The 13,172-nt window shown below is 30.5% G+C and overlaps 2 long non-coding RNA genes across 2 annotated transcripts; one reads left to right on the plus strand and one right to left on the minus strand.

The window, feature by feature from the left end:
* Window positions 1-2,856: 2,856 nt before the first annotated feature.
* Window positions 2,857-5,763, minus strand: LOC102607791 (uncharacterized). The gene is made up of 3 exons (XR_008051545.1): window positions 5,447-5,763; window positions 4,777-4,892; window positions 2,857-3,114 (listed from the first exon to the last, which is right to left on the minus strand). It is a non-coding gene; the product is annotated as an uncharacterized LOC102607791 (long non-coding RNA).
* Window positions 5,764-10,833: 5,070 nt separating this feature from the next.
* LOC102622336 (uncharacterized) lies at window positions 10,834-11,603 on the plus strand. Its single transcript, XR_008051813.1, has 2 exons — window positions 10,834-10,897; window positions 11,156-11,603. It is a non-coding gene; the product is annotated as an uncharacterized LOC102622336 (long non-coding RNA).
* The last annotated feature ends 1,569 nt before the right edge of the window (window positions 11,604-13,172 follow it).

Here is a 13,172-nt window from a genome sequence, read left to right on the forward strand (position 1 = left end):
GAGCCAAAATTTTGCTATATAAAGAGGGCTTCCCACCCTCATTTTTCATCCAATCTTGAGAGAGCAATTTAGGGAGTTGAGAGAGAGTTTAAGAGCTTGCATTTATAAGCTCTTATTTTAGTGATTTGAGAGTTTGGGTGTATTGGGGTTTTGGATAGTGAGCTAAAATACTACAATACTTGTAACTCCTTTTCACTAGTAAAATATTTCCTTCTGTCTTTGCTCGTGGACGTAGGCTAAAAGCCGAACCACGTAATTTCTGGTGTCCTCTATTGTGCTTGTTCTTTATTTTTCTTCTAATTTTATTTTAGCTGCGTGTCTGCTTCACCCACCAATTTCCTAACAGTTCTAAAGAAGAATTGGCTGAAAAGTGGAGACTATGAAACATGGTCTCTTTAAGATATCGCAGGATATTAATGACAGCTGCATTATGAGTCGAGCGAGGAGTCGACATAAACTGACTAACAACATGGACAACATGGGCTGTATCAAGTCTTGTGACTATCAAATAAACCAAATTTCCAAACAATTGTCAATAAAGAGTAGCATCATTAAGTGATGTTCCATAAAACAACACAAAGTAAATGTTAGGATCAATAAGTGTAGAGGAATTTGATTATCAGTCAAACTAGCTTTAGTAAAAAGATCAGAAGCATATTTACCTTATGAAAGATAGTAACTAGATGAATCAAAGAGTACCTCAAGATCAATAAAGAAACTAAAATGTCCACGATCTTTCATTTCAAAGTGATGTTGAAGAAAAGCTTTAAGATCTATAATATTTGTAAGATCATCTCCAATAATAATCATATCAGATCATCTCCTGTAATAATCATATCACCAACACAGAGTAATAAAAGAATACATCCTTTGTTGGTGTTGCGAACAAAAATAAAAAATAAAGTCATTAGAACTGGCATCAAAACCAAATTACTTGATTGTGGTACTGAACTTCTCATACCATGTTCTCGATGCCTGTTTAAGGCCATACAAGGCACGGCCAAGTTTGCAAACTGATTTGGAGGATGAGAGTAACCAAGAGGAGGTTTCATATAGACTTCTTCAGTGAGATTGGCACTAAGAAAAACATTCTTTACATCCATATGAAATAATACCCAACGACGAACAATGGCAAAAACGAATAAGCTTCTTACAGATGTAAAGCATTCAACAGGTGCAAAAGCCTCATCATAATCAGTGCTACATCCTTGAGTATTGGTAATGTCATTAGGGTGCACCAAATTTTAAACGTTACTAATAATATAAACAATTAGTATAGAGCGAGTAAGGATCGATTCAATGAAGACTATGCTAGCTGTATCTATTATTAACTCTAAAACAAAGACTTAAAATAAAATAAAATAAAATAATAATAATAATAAATTATGAAAATAATAATTTAATAGAAACTCTAATTAAAGGTAAAACAAATAATAAAAATGAAACTTTGGTCAAAAGATCATTCGCCACCACCAAACATGCACATAATCAATAAATCAATTTTATCATCAATTTCTATTGAAACTATCAACCATTGACAACAATAAGATTTGTTAATCTCTATCTTTCCTTATTATATCGTTAGGAAAAACAATTTCTTCAACTAATCTCTGACCATTAAATAATTCAAAACAAGTCCTTGAAGTTTAAGATAATAGAAGCATTAATTAGAGAAAGATATTAGGTTGATCTAGGTAATAAACACACAAGCTCGAATTATTTAACTTAGGTTATGTTCTTCTATTGAAATCACTTATTCCAATTTGCTACTAATGATAAAATATCAAGACAATTACGAATCAAGAATTTTAATTTAGTAATAGAATTTATTCAAATCATATCTAATTGGCCACTCAAATAAGATAAGGATAAAATCATAAACATTTATTATACAAGAACATAAACAATCTCAATTAAATAAACTGAATGATAGAAATTGAATATTAATCATATGACATGTTCAGGGTTTTGAATTCACCCTTAACCAAATAGAATATCTAGCCTAGCATAATTAAATTGAAAATAAAAGAGTTGATAGAACCAATTATGGAAATTAATCCAAGCGGCTGCTGATCCAATTTAGTTCCTTCAGGCTTTTTTTTTTCTTTTTTTTTTTCTCTTCTTGCGGCCGTCTCTAGTTCTTGGGTTTTTGTGTATTTCTCCTTCTGGCAGCCGTCATTCAAAAGCCAAAGGTTGGCTTTTTATAATGCTTGGTCGAATCCTTGTAGAATTAGGTTGCTTGGCCACCAATTATAACCTAAGTATCCTCCAACATGGACAAGCCAAATAAAGCCATTAGTTGATCACGTGCTGGCCACTTTTGGTCTTAATTACTTTTCCTTTGTTTATTTTTTTGTTTCAATGTGCAAGATTAATTCAATAATTAGGTGATTTTGCTTGGCCCTCTATTATAACTTCCTTATGTATAGATTTCCTTGTAAAAATAATGCTTCTCGTGTGCATGCACTATTAGAAAAATAAGCTACCATAACAGAGAATATCTGTCATCCGACCCCCCTTATGACAGAGTTTCCATCTGTCATTGTAACCCCTCTCATAAATATGTGACAACATTTTATATATCACATGTTCCTATGACAGTGTATATCCATCACACATATGTCATGAACCAAGCGATGTCCATTTTGCAAAGCTTTCGAGAATAATTGAAAATTTTAGCAGGTAATTTAAATTATTTTGAATTTGGTGGGTTTCTTCAAAATCTGTCATATATTAATGATTCACATTCTCTGTCAAGAGATTTAAGGTTTAAAAAAATAAAATTATTATTTTCAATTTTGAAATTATATTAATACTAATTAACATTATTTAAATTCCAGATTTTTGAAATAGAAATAGCAAAAGCCACATTTTAAAACTTGAATTAACAAAAATAAAATTACATTCAAATTCATAAAACTATCTAATACCAAATAGCACCATACACTAAAAATTTCAGTCACTTGAAACTTCCAACAAATAGCATCATCAAAATACATCGTGTAATATATCTCACAAATCTTTTGCAATATCCAATCATCAGCCTATCTCTAGAAAAACAGTTAATCCATAAAAAAACACTGATATTAAATTCCCGAAAGCCACCAACATCACCTGAAAAATAGATTAACCAAAAAAATACAGATTAACATGTTGACCACATACAATTAATCAAATTCACAATAAAGTTCACCAGTGTGTAATTGATTTAATCAGCTTTGATACCAAAGGGAAAATGAGGATAAATAGCCCCAGAGGAAAAAAAAACACATTTGACAATTGATATAATGAAGCAGTAAGCCTCACGAGTTGTAAAAAAGAAATAGGAAAGGGAAAATAAGGGACATCTTTAATGCATGTAGTTATTAACCTTTTTTTTTTGTTCCTAAAGATGTATTAAGAGGAAAAAGGATATTCATTCAATGCATGCATCTCCTATTTGTTAATCTAATTATTCTCCTATTCCTATTGGTTAATAAGGGAGTCAATAAGATTTTAATTTAACAATATAGCAGTGACAATTAACTAGGTCTTCATTAAGAGTTGTTGAATTAGAAAAAAATTAAGTATAAACAAACTATTGTGCAACATAATACATGCCGAAGAGAAATATTGAACCAAGTGCAATGCCAAATACAAGAAAAGAGAATTTTTAGTCTAGCCTTCTATAGATTTCAATTCTGAATTTCTTTATGCACCAAACTGAGTATATTTCAAAGACTCCAAATTAATTAATGCAAAACATCTAAAATCATAACAACTTTCCATACATAATTAAACAAAATCCACCAAAATCAAGCTAATAAAAAGAAAGGTAAAAGTTCTAAAAATCCAAAAGAGGAAATATCATAAAATTCTGGAATCACCAGAATCTCCCCATTCTATCAACCTTAATGCCATGCTTGTAGGCTTGTGAACACTGACCCTATCCAACTCAAAGAAAGAAGACGCAGGCTAGTATTCTCATCTGGATTACATCACATTAGCATTTGAGATATTTTTACTTTAATGCTTCAAAGAGAAGAATTTTTGTTAAAGCAAGATTTTCAACAAATATGTTAAAAGGAATGCTCATTGTCCAAGGATTTAAAAGGATGCCCAGTATAAGTTTGTTTACAATATATTTTTTATTTTTCTTTTTTCTTGTTAAACTACGATAAACTGAAAAATACAAGTATATCTTGATTTTAAAAATCAACCAAGACAAGAAAATAGAATGAACAACTATTCTTATAGGCAATGAATGGAAAACCTCTAAATGTAGCCATTGGTTTAGTAAGGACAATTGGAACCATAAACAATGGATAAGTTTCTAATAAAAATAATAAAATCCATCATCTATATAAGTTGAGAAAAAATAAATTTCATGTCAAAGATCTAAAAAATTTGAAGGAAACCTGATAGTAAACAAATATTCAATTCATAATAGTATGAATAATAAAAACATTATTGTCAACTTGAAACGTAAAGTTACTTTGTGTTTTTGTCAGCCAGTCCTATTGTTTTTAGCAAAACAACAAACCTTAGCATTTTAATTGGTAACAAATCAGAACCAACATAAAAACAAAATTAGAAAAGATATAAAGATGTATTCTACCATTGTGGAATGTTGATCGTCACCATCTATTCAATAAAGATCAATGACCCCCTTAGGCAGGACATAACTCGAGTGATAGGAAAAAGAAAATTAAATAGTTGTCATGAGCTATCTTAAACTTATGCAATCAAATATTTCAAAGACGATGCTAAAACAAACCAATGTAAAAACATTATTACCTTGAACCATTATCACCAAAGCCGTGAAGCCAAACCACAGTGGCTTGCTGTCTACCTTTGCCTGACTACATAGGTCCTTCCGAACTGATCTAGTGTTTTTCTAACAGTTTTAACCCCTGAAAAGAAGTCATCACAAAATTCAATAATCAAGATTAATGATGAAGAATTCACATACGTAACAAAAACCCATAATTTCTAACAAAAGAATTTCATAATGTAAGTTTTTTTTAATAAACCTCAACAAAGCTTTGTCAAGAGAAAACATAAATTAAAAAAAACGATAGAGTATAAAATAAACAGGGGAGAATAGAACAGTTAAGTCCCTTTACAGCAAGTATCGAAATGAACTCAATAACAACGGCACATGTTAGCTAAAAAGATAAGAGACGTTCTTTAAATTTTTTTTTTTTTTAGAAAGCCACGAGTCTCAGGAGGGTCAGTAGTTCTTAGAGAAGAGCCCAAGTTTTCCAAAGTTACTGTACTAAATACACAATAGGCTGAATCAAATTTTATTGGAAGAATTATTGCACAAACCATTGCAATTAACCCCAAATTACAACCAACCAAGCCCTAGTAATTTAATTAAGAGTTAATTTCCTTTTATTATTACTCAATATATGAAAAATCCAATTGAGGAACAAAAGAATAGAGAAGAACGAAATTTATTTACCTTCATCAACCGGAGCGATAGTGAGGGTTTCTTCAAAAATGATCGGCGAGTTTAAAGGATTACTCAATAGCAAAGGACTTAGGGTTTGGAGGAGAACAACAACTTCTACATGGCAAATAACAACGATTTCGAAGGATTAAGGGTGTATTTTCGTCTTCTTTATTAGTGAGGGAAGAGCCTCAAATTTTGACTTAGGGTTTTTATTTTGGATTTCTCACTTGCAGCGAGGAATCTGATCTATTAAAGTTGTGCAACACTTGGAAATTATTTTAGTTAAGTGTCAAGCTCATAAATGACGTAGTTTCCTCTTTGTAAATTCTTTTTTGATTTTAGTTTAATTAAAAGCTTTCAATTGTTGTACTAAATTAAAGAATTGACGTCATTCTGTTTTGTTGAAACGACTTCACTTTTGTGAACAACTTAATAATAAATTAAAAATAAATCGAAAATGAATAAAATATAAATTTTTTATTATAGCTTGTGATTGAAATTTAGTTTGTCACATAAGTATCATGTAGTTGTGATACATAAAAACTTTGTCAAATGTCTATCATACATTCTTGATAAACAACTAATTTTCTATTATCTATCACAAAAAAATTTGTCATAATAAATCATTTTTCTAGTAGTGTTGAACAATGTTTCCAGTAATATAGCACCATAATCTACGATCTTTAAGAAAGCTACACATTGTTTGTGCCCAAAGAACATAATTATGTCCATCTAGTATAATATGAAGAGGCTGTGAAACATTAAACTTTTCTATCCCACCAAAAAAAAGAAAAAGAAAATCCAAGTAATAAAGAAGAAAATAAATAAGTTTGAAATAGCCAGCCAAAACTACGGCAGTAGCCAAACCAATGCTATAATGCAAGTCCCAAAGCAAAAAAGCAAGAATAATAAAAGTCAAGAAAACACCTGAAATCAGCCAACCAAAAGACTTGTAAATCATTGTGGAAGACAAGATGAAGAGAGATGGTGGGCAGATGTGGTTGCACAAAACACAATGGCTAAATTCGGACCTAAAAAGAGACAAAGACAAGGAAATTATAACTAAATTACTTTTAGCTCTGATATCATGAAAGTGAATATGAAATATTATTACTGTATATTCTTTATATTATTTACAGAAAGAATGGATCTATATATAGGCTTTACATGAAGCTAAATTAAGAAACTGAATAAATACAAATATGGCATAAATTGTGGGATATACAGAATCATAATCTTGGGAATTAATGGAGATTGATTGGATAAGTGATTCTTGCTTAACAGATGACAACTTAATGCCTTGATGTTTTAATAATTACAAGAGTGAGAGTGATTCTAATTAGGTAATTATATTAAATACCTTCTAATATTTGCAAAGTAATAATCCACACAGAGAAGTAATTAAGGAGCAAAACATTATTAAGCATTTAAATCTCACTTGCTCATAATTAGGTGTCTAAAATAAGGGTGGCAATATTTCAATCTCACAGTTTTTGTAAATCCATCCCTAATCTAGAAAATAATTACAATAAATACACATTATTTTAAGAAAATTCAAATGAAGAAGAAGTTTGAGGAATCAATAATTTAAATCCTTTTTTTCTTTTTGGTGACTAAGATTTTTTATTTTGCTTAATCATTAAAGTTGCTTTACCATAAGTTTAATATTATTGATTATATCATCGTTCAACTACTACCCATCATTGACAATATAATTTTGACCTGCAACTTTTGGAAGACATGTTCAGATTTTTCCAATATTATCTAGTCTTAGAAATTAATTAAGGTTAGATTGTGCGAAATATTGGAGAATATTTTTGGAGGCATAAAAGAAGGAAATTGGCGTGTAAGTAGGACTCCATATCGAAGAGTTCCAAATAATGATAACTACTACTTTAGTATGTAGATCAAGTATTTATGGAATATTAGACTCTTAAGCAAGTATATCCTAGTATCAAGTACTCATGAATTATTGGATTATTAAGGAAGTGTATCCTAATATTCCTCTACTACGGTTTGCGTGAAATACTGCTCCTATACAAAGAGAAGCATTTCACACATTGAAATGGTAAAGAAGATATATTGTATTTTATATTAAAGAAGCAGCCAATGCATAAAATGAGAAGAAACTTATCTGGCCCCATATGATGTTTCATATCTCTACGATGTTTTAGTTTTCTTCATTAAGTTTTCATCATATCAAGTCCTTCATTAGACATTCTTTATATTTACTTTTGTCTCTTTGGGATGAAGAGGTCATTTGTTGTGTTGAGGGGATTCAAGAAAAGCAGCAAACACAATTGAAGACGAGGGTTCTTGCTAAGAAAGGTCTACTGAGTTAGATACAATGAGGTGGCGATAAGAGTAAGCAGGTCTCTGAAATTGTGTAAGAATCCAACAGGTTGTAATCTTTTCAGTACGAACGGCTTGTTATTTGGGCGTGGCCTCTTAGACGTAAGATAGTGACCCGAGCCACGTAAAAATCCTTTATGTGCTTTATTTTCTGCATTTTACTATTTCTAGTACATTTATGATAACATGAACAGTAAGATATTTTGAACAGTAATTATAAATAGCAATGATGAATAGTAATATATGAACAGTAATGATAAACAATTTTTTTAGGATTCAATAAACAATAATTTCAGGATTAATTAATTAGAGAAATTAATTTATCTATTATTTTATTTTGCCTGCACTTGTTAAAAATATATCTAAATTCTTTACAAAAGACAGGAGAATTCATGTGAATTCAAGAGAATTCTATGTTGGAAAAGAAATTCTTAATCCCAATGTTTCAATAAAGCAAATACAAACACTGATTATGATCTTGTTTTGAAATAAAAGAGGAAGGGGCTGGTGCACAAATTTATCTTTTGGCAGCCATCTCTCACCGAATTCAAAGATGAATGGTCAGCCTTCCAGGAATTTAATTACACATTTTTTAAAAGTTTATAATAAGATGTCAACTAAAACTTATACTACAACTGAAATTTCTTTTTTCAATAAAAAAATTAAAGTTTAGACGAGTGATTTTCAAATGGTTTTATTTAGTTCACTATTTTAATTAGGTAAGACCGAGGATTAAAAAATGGATTTGGGTTTAGGTCACTATTTTAAAAAAAAAAATACAATTAATGGCATACAACTATTCCGAAGGAAATTGAAAGAGATGATGAAGCAGCTATGCTTTAATATAGTCGTAAAAATAATTAATGGCATACAACTATTGCGGGGAAAATTGATGGGGTATTGTATTACAATGCAGACTTTAGAGCTATGATTTGCGTGAGTTGTGTTGCCACGTCAAGCATTGTTGGCCAATCATCTGCAGCAAATGGAAATGAATGGTGTTACCAGATTAAAAATCCAGCACAGCTTGGATGTAATATTTGTAGACACAAAATTAAGGGAAGTTTATTTATGACAACAAAAAGTCATAAAGATTTCATAATTACAGGAGGAGACTAATTAAGTAATAAATTTGTAAACCTTAAGGTATTGTCAAATTAATAATCCATGTAGCCAAACCAACATTCACGCATAGAAATGCTTGCACATGCTCGTTTGCGTGTTTAAAATCAAGGTAATTTTCAATCGAGTCATTGCTGTTTGTAGAAAGAACCTAAAAACTATTGTTTTTTAAAATGTGTCATTTAAATTCTTCTTAGCTTAAACTTATTTTTCAATCGAGAAAAAGTTCACATAATCATAAAAGACAATTATACCCCTATATTTCAAATTAATGATTTCAAGTATTTTTACTTCAAGAAAAACAGATTATTTTCGAGGATAAATATTCTCGTAATAACTTATTTCGAGCAAGTCATGCCATCTATCATCATCGTGTTAAGTCTTACTTTTACTTTTCCATTATTTGAATCGAGGATGTCTATTGCCCCCTTGATGATTGTTACTTGTAGTATCATTAAATTAATAAGTAAAGATCATTTGTTGTGTTTAATCCCCTGATTTTCCCAAGAAACGGGCATCCCAAGTCTTTAATACTGCCCCAAGATTCAATCAAGAGTTACTGAAAAATTATCAAGCAAATAATTAAGCAAAAATAGATTAAACAACAGTGAAAACAGGAGATAAATATTTAAGTAATTTAGCAACCAGAGGTGCCTACATGCATGGGTGAACAAGATCAAATGCTTTGACTAAACAAGAATCAAAGGTTACAGATAGTGGCATAACTACTCTTATGCCTGGGATTCCCCAACATTTTGGAAATTTTTTTTAATACTATAAAAAAAATTTAAGTGGATTTTGGGTGCAAGAAAGAGGAACAAAACCTTACCAAAACAATGAATTTATTTTTTGGGATTCAGGGTACCTCACTTAATCGTAGTATGGGGCTGTTTTAGGGATTTGAGGGAGATGAAAAATAGTGGGAGAAGGGCTGATAAAGGGTAGAGGTCAAATGTGGGGGGAGAGATTTTGAAAGAGCGCCTTTGGACTTGTAAAACAACAAAAGACTGTTAGGGGTGGAGCCGACAGTGGCCAAGACCACACTTCAATGCTCAAGTCAGCTATTTGAACTCTTTTAGGTAGTGAGAGCTTGCAAGATCTCTAAAATGGTGGTTGGATATTGAAGAAGACCGTAGCCCCTTTTTCTGTGTGTGTTTGTAATGAGTGTGAGAAAGATAGAGCCTTATTGCCTTTATATAATATTTGCTGGTTACCCTGCCACGTAGTATATTTCTAGTGGTGATTCTATTATTTTTTCTGAGATATTCCATCCATTTCACCTTTATCATGCTTTTTTGGGCCGTTAGGAGTATGTTTGGGGAGAAAGAAGGTGGTTATTTGGCAGGGTTTGTTGTTTTGTACGCGTGGTGTATGCTAGCTGCTGGTGATCCAGAATACTTTTGCGAAAGTTGTCTGGATAGTTGCACGTGTAATAGTTAAGGACCATTGTCCTTGGCGGGCTACTTTTCGCTTTTTGCAAGTGTGATAGTTAGTAGCCTCCTTTTTTCCAACAAGATATTCCTCATTTCATTTTGTCAAATCAAATAATTTCTTTGGGCAATGGAGGTAGCACATGTGGTGGATAGTTTTTGGATATTTTATGTAATACCTTAATTTTGCTATGACGTACCATGCATAACAACTCGATTAGCAGGTGCACCTGGTATAGGCAGAGTTCCCCACGAGAACTGCTTATTGTCATAATACCTTGATATTGACATGTTACGCTTCTTTTCCAATTTCTTATTTACTCCCAAACAAAGCATACAGAGTATGATATAATAACATGATCGTAGTCGTAGCAAAAACAGAGAGAAAGAAAAGACGCATAAACTAGGAATGCTTCAAAATCTTTGTTTCAGAACGATATTTTCGCACATCTACCATTTGTGGGTCTATCACCTGCTCATACAGAGAGATAATTGAACACTACTGCTGCTGATCCCGAAATGCTTCAAGATGTTTGTGTGGCAGACCTCAGTTCCCGTATTCCTCTATCTCTATTACTTCTTTGCATTTTTTTTTATGTTTAATAGAAATAAAAGAATTGTTAATCTGGCAGTTGAAACCACTGTCTTTGAATTATTCTTTTAAACCATAATCTTAAATGCATCATCACCAAATTTGTAAAATTAGTCAAGTTAGTGTGGCATTTATATTTTATGCAATAAATGGCACTGTGGTTGCGTTCATATCTTGGCGGTCCAAAGCTCCACAGAAGCAATTATATGAGTGTTTTTATAGCAGTGCAGGCGTGCAAGCGGACTCGTCTCAAGTTCAATATTATGGGCGCACAAAATCACTAGGCAGGAGCACTTTCCAGGGCAGCAACTACTCTTTACAGATCCCCTTCCCAAGTCGGCTAATCAAGAAGACAAAAATTTCCTATTTCATGAGCTTTCGGCTGAAGCAACATTACAGAGAAACTGCTGGTGTGATAACACAAATGCACTACTTATGTTCAAAGAGTGAAAGGCAGTCATCCTTATCAATTTATCTTCTAAATTTGTTAAATGTAGCCGCAATTAGTAGGCATTTGATTGGATGGTAGAAATTTTTATGTATTTAAGATTATTTGGTTACGAGAATAGGATATATTGTTTATTGAAGTATTTGGGATTTGTAATATATACTAATAATATTTAAATATGTAATTAAAGATTTTGTAATATATATCAAGTTTTTTTGTGGTGTCTTTTAATTTTACCAATAAATCAACAGCCAATTCAAATTTTTATTTTTTAAAATAAATTAAGCAATGATGCAATAGTAACAGTAATCACAGACACTAATAAAATATCAATAACTACTAATATCATAGTATCATAAATATAGTAATACCGTAGTAATAGTAATTACTGACACCACTTATAAGTGTCTCTATTTTTCTAACTGCCAGATTACTGACACAATTAGCAAGTGTCAGTGAAAGTAATTACTGACACTATTCTAACGTCAGTAAAGACCATTTTTCTAGTAGTGCAAGTGTGAGGCTACTTAGATAAAAATTAAAAAACTTCCAATATTGGCAAAATAGTAATCCATGTATAGAAGTAACTAAGGAGCAAAACCCTCTACTCAAGCATTAAAATATTTGCACTTTCTCATTAGGTGTTTAAAAAGGTAGGGATATTTCCAGTCCACAATTTGTGTATATCCACCCTATTTAAGAAAATTAATTTTTGGAAACTAAAGTTATAAATATAAATAATTTAATTTGTCCATAGACTAATAATAATAAAATAATTTTAATGTTTATCATAATTTTAAAATTTTAAATTATTATATTTATTTCAACAATATTTTTGTGTCGTTGTAAAGATTATAAATAATTCTTTGGATTGAATAAATTTTACAGTTAGCAAAATATAATTAAGGTACTAATAAGATTAAAATTATATTATATAATAATTTAAAATGATTTAATTTTTTATACTTATTTTAATAATATATTTCTATTTATTCTGAAATTTATTTTAACATAGTAAAATATTTCTAATAGATTGTAAAATATTAAAATATTTTATAATATTAAAATTATATTAAAATGCATATATTATTACATTTATTTTAATATTATATTTCTATTCATTACAAAACATCGGAACCAATTTTTAAGGTTAATAGAAACAAATGATATAATAGTCAAAAGAAGAGTCTTGGTGTCACTTATTGAAAATATAAGAGGTTATGTGACCATTTTTCTAAACCTCAAGTGTATAGCATCTTTTTCTTTTAAATTGAGCCAAAAAATAATAATAATAACTTTATTAATATCACTTATTTTTCTTCTGAATTTCCTTATTCCATTATGTAGAATTAGTTTTTTCAAATATGCTTGGAGAAAATGTTCTTTTAATTGTTTCTAGCATTATGTTATCACAAATATTGTCGTTCTATTCACTACTAGAAAAATAGGCTTTACTAACACTTCGTTACTCACACTTTGCAAAAAGTGTCAGTTATTATGTACATATGCACCATTTTCCGCTTTTGACAAATAGGAATCACAGATTAATGATACTAGGGTGTCAGTAAATTAAACATCAAAGATCACTGACACTAAAGTATCAATGATAAAAAAAAATTCATAAAAATTTGTTTTAGCTCCAACTCGAACCTGAGAGCTCTAAGATTTAAAGCTTTAATGTTTGGAGCACATACCATCAAATCTCGATGAATCAAAGTCATAATAATATTTAAATTATTAAAAAATGAAAATATAAATAACAACAACATTAAACTCACACTTAATGACTTT

This window comes from Citrus sinensis, chromosome 9, assembly GCF_022201045.2.
Source record: "Citrus sinensis cultivar Valencia sweet orange chromosome 9, DVS_A1.0, whole genome shotgun sequence".
Classification (NCBI taxonomy): Eukaryota; Viridiplantae; Streptophyta; class Magnoliopsida; order Sapindales; family Rutaceae; genus Citrus; species Citrus sinensis.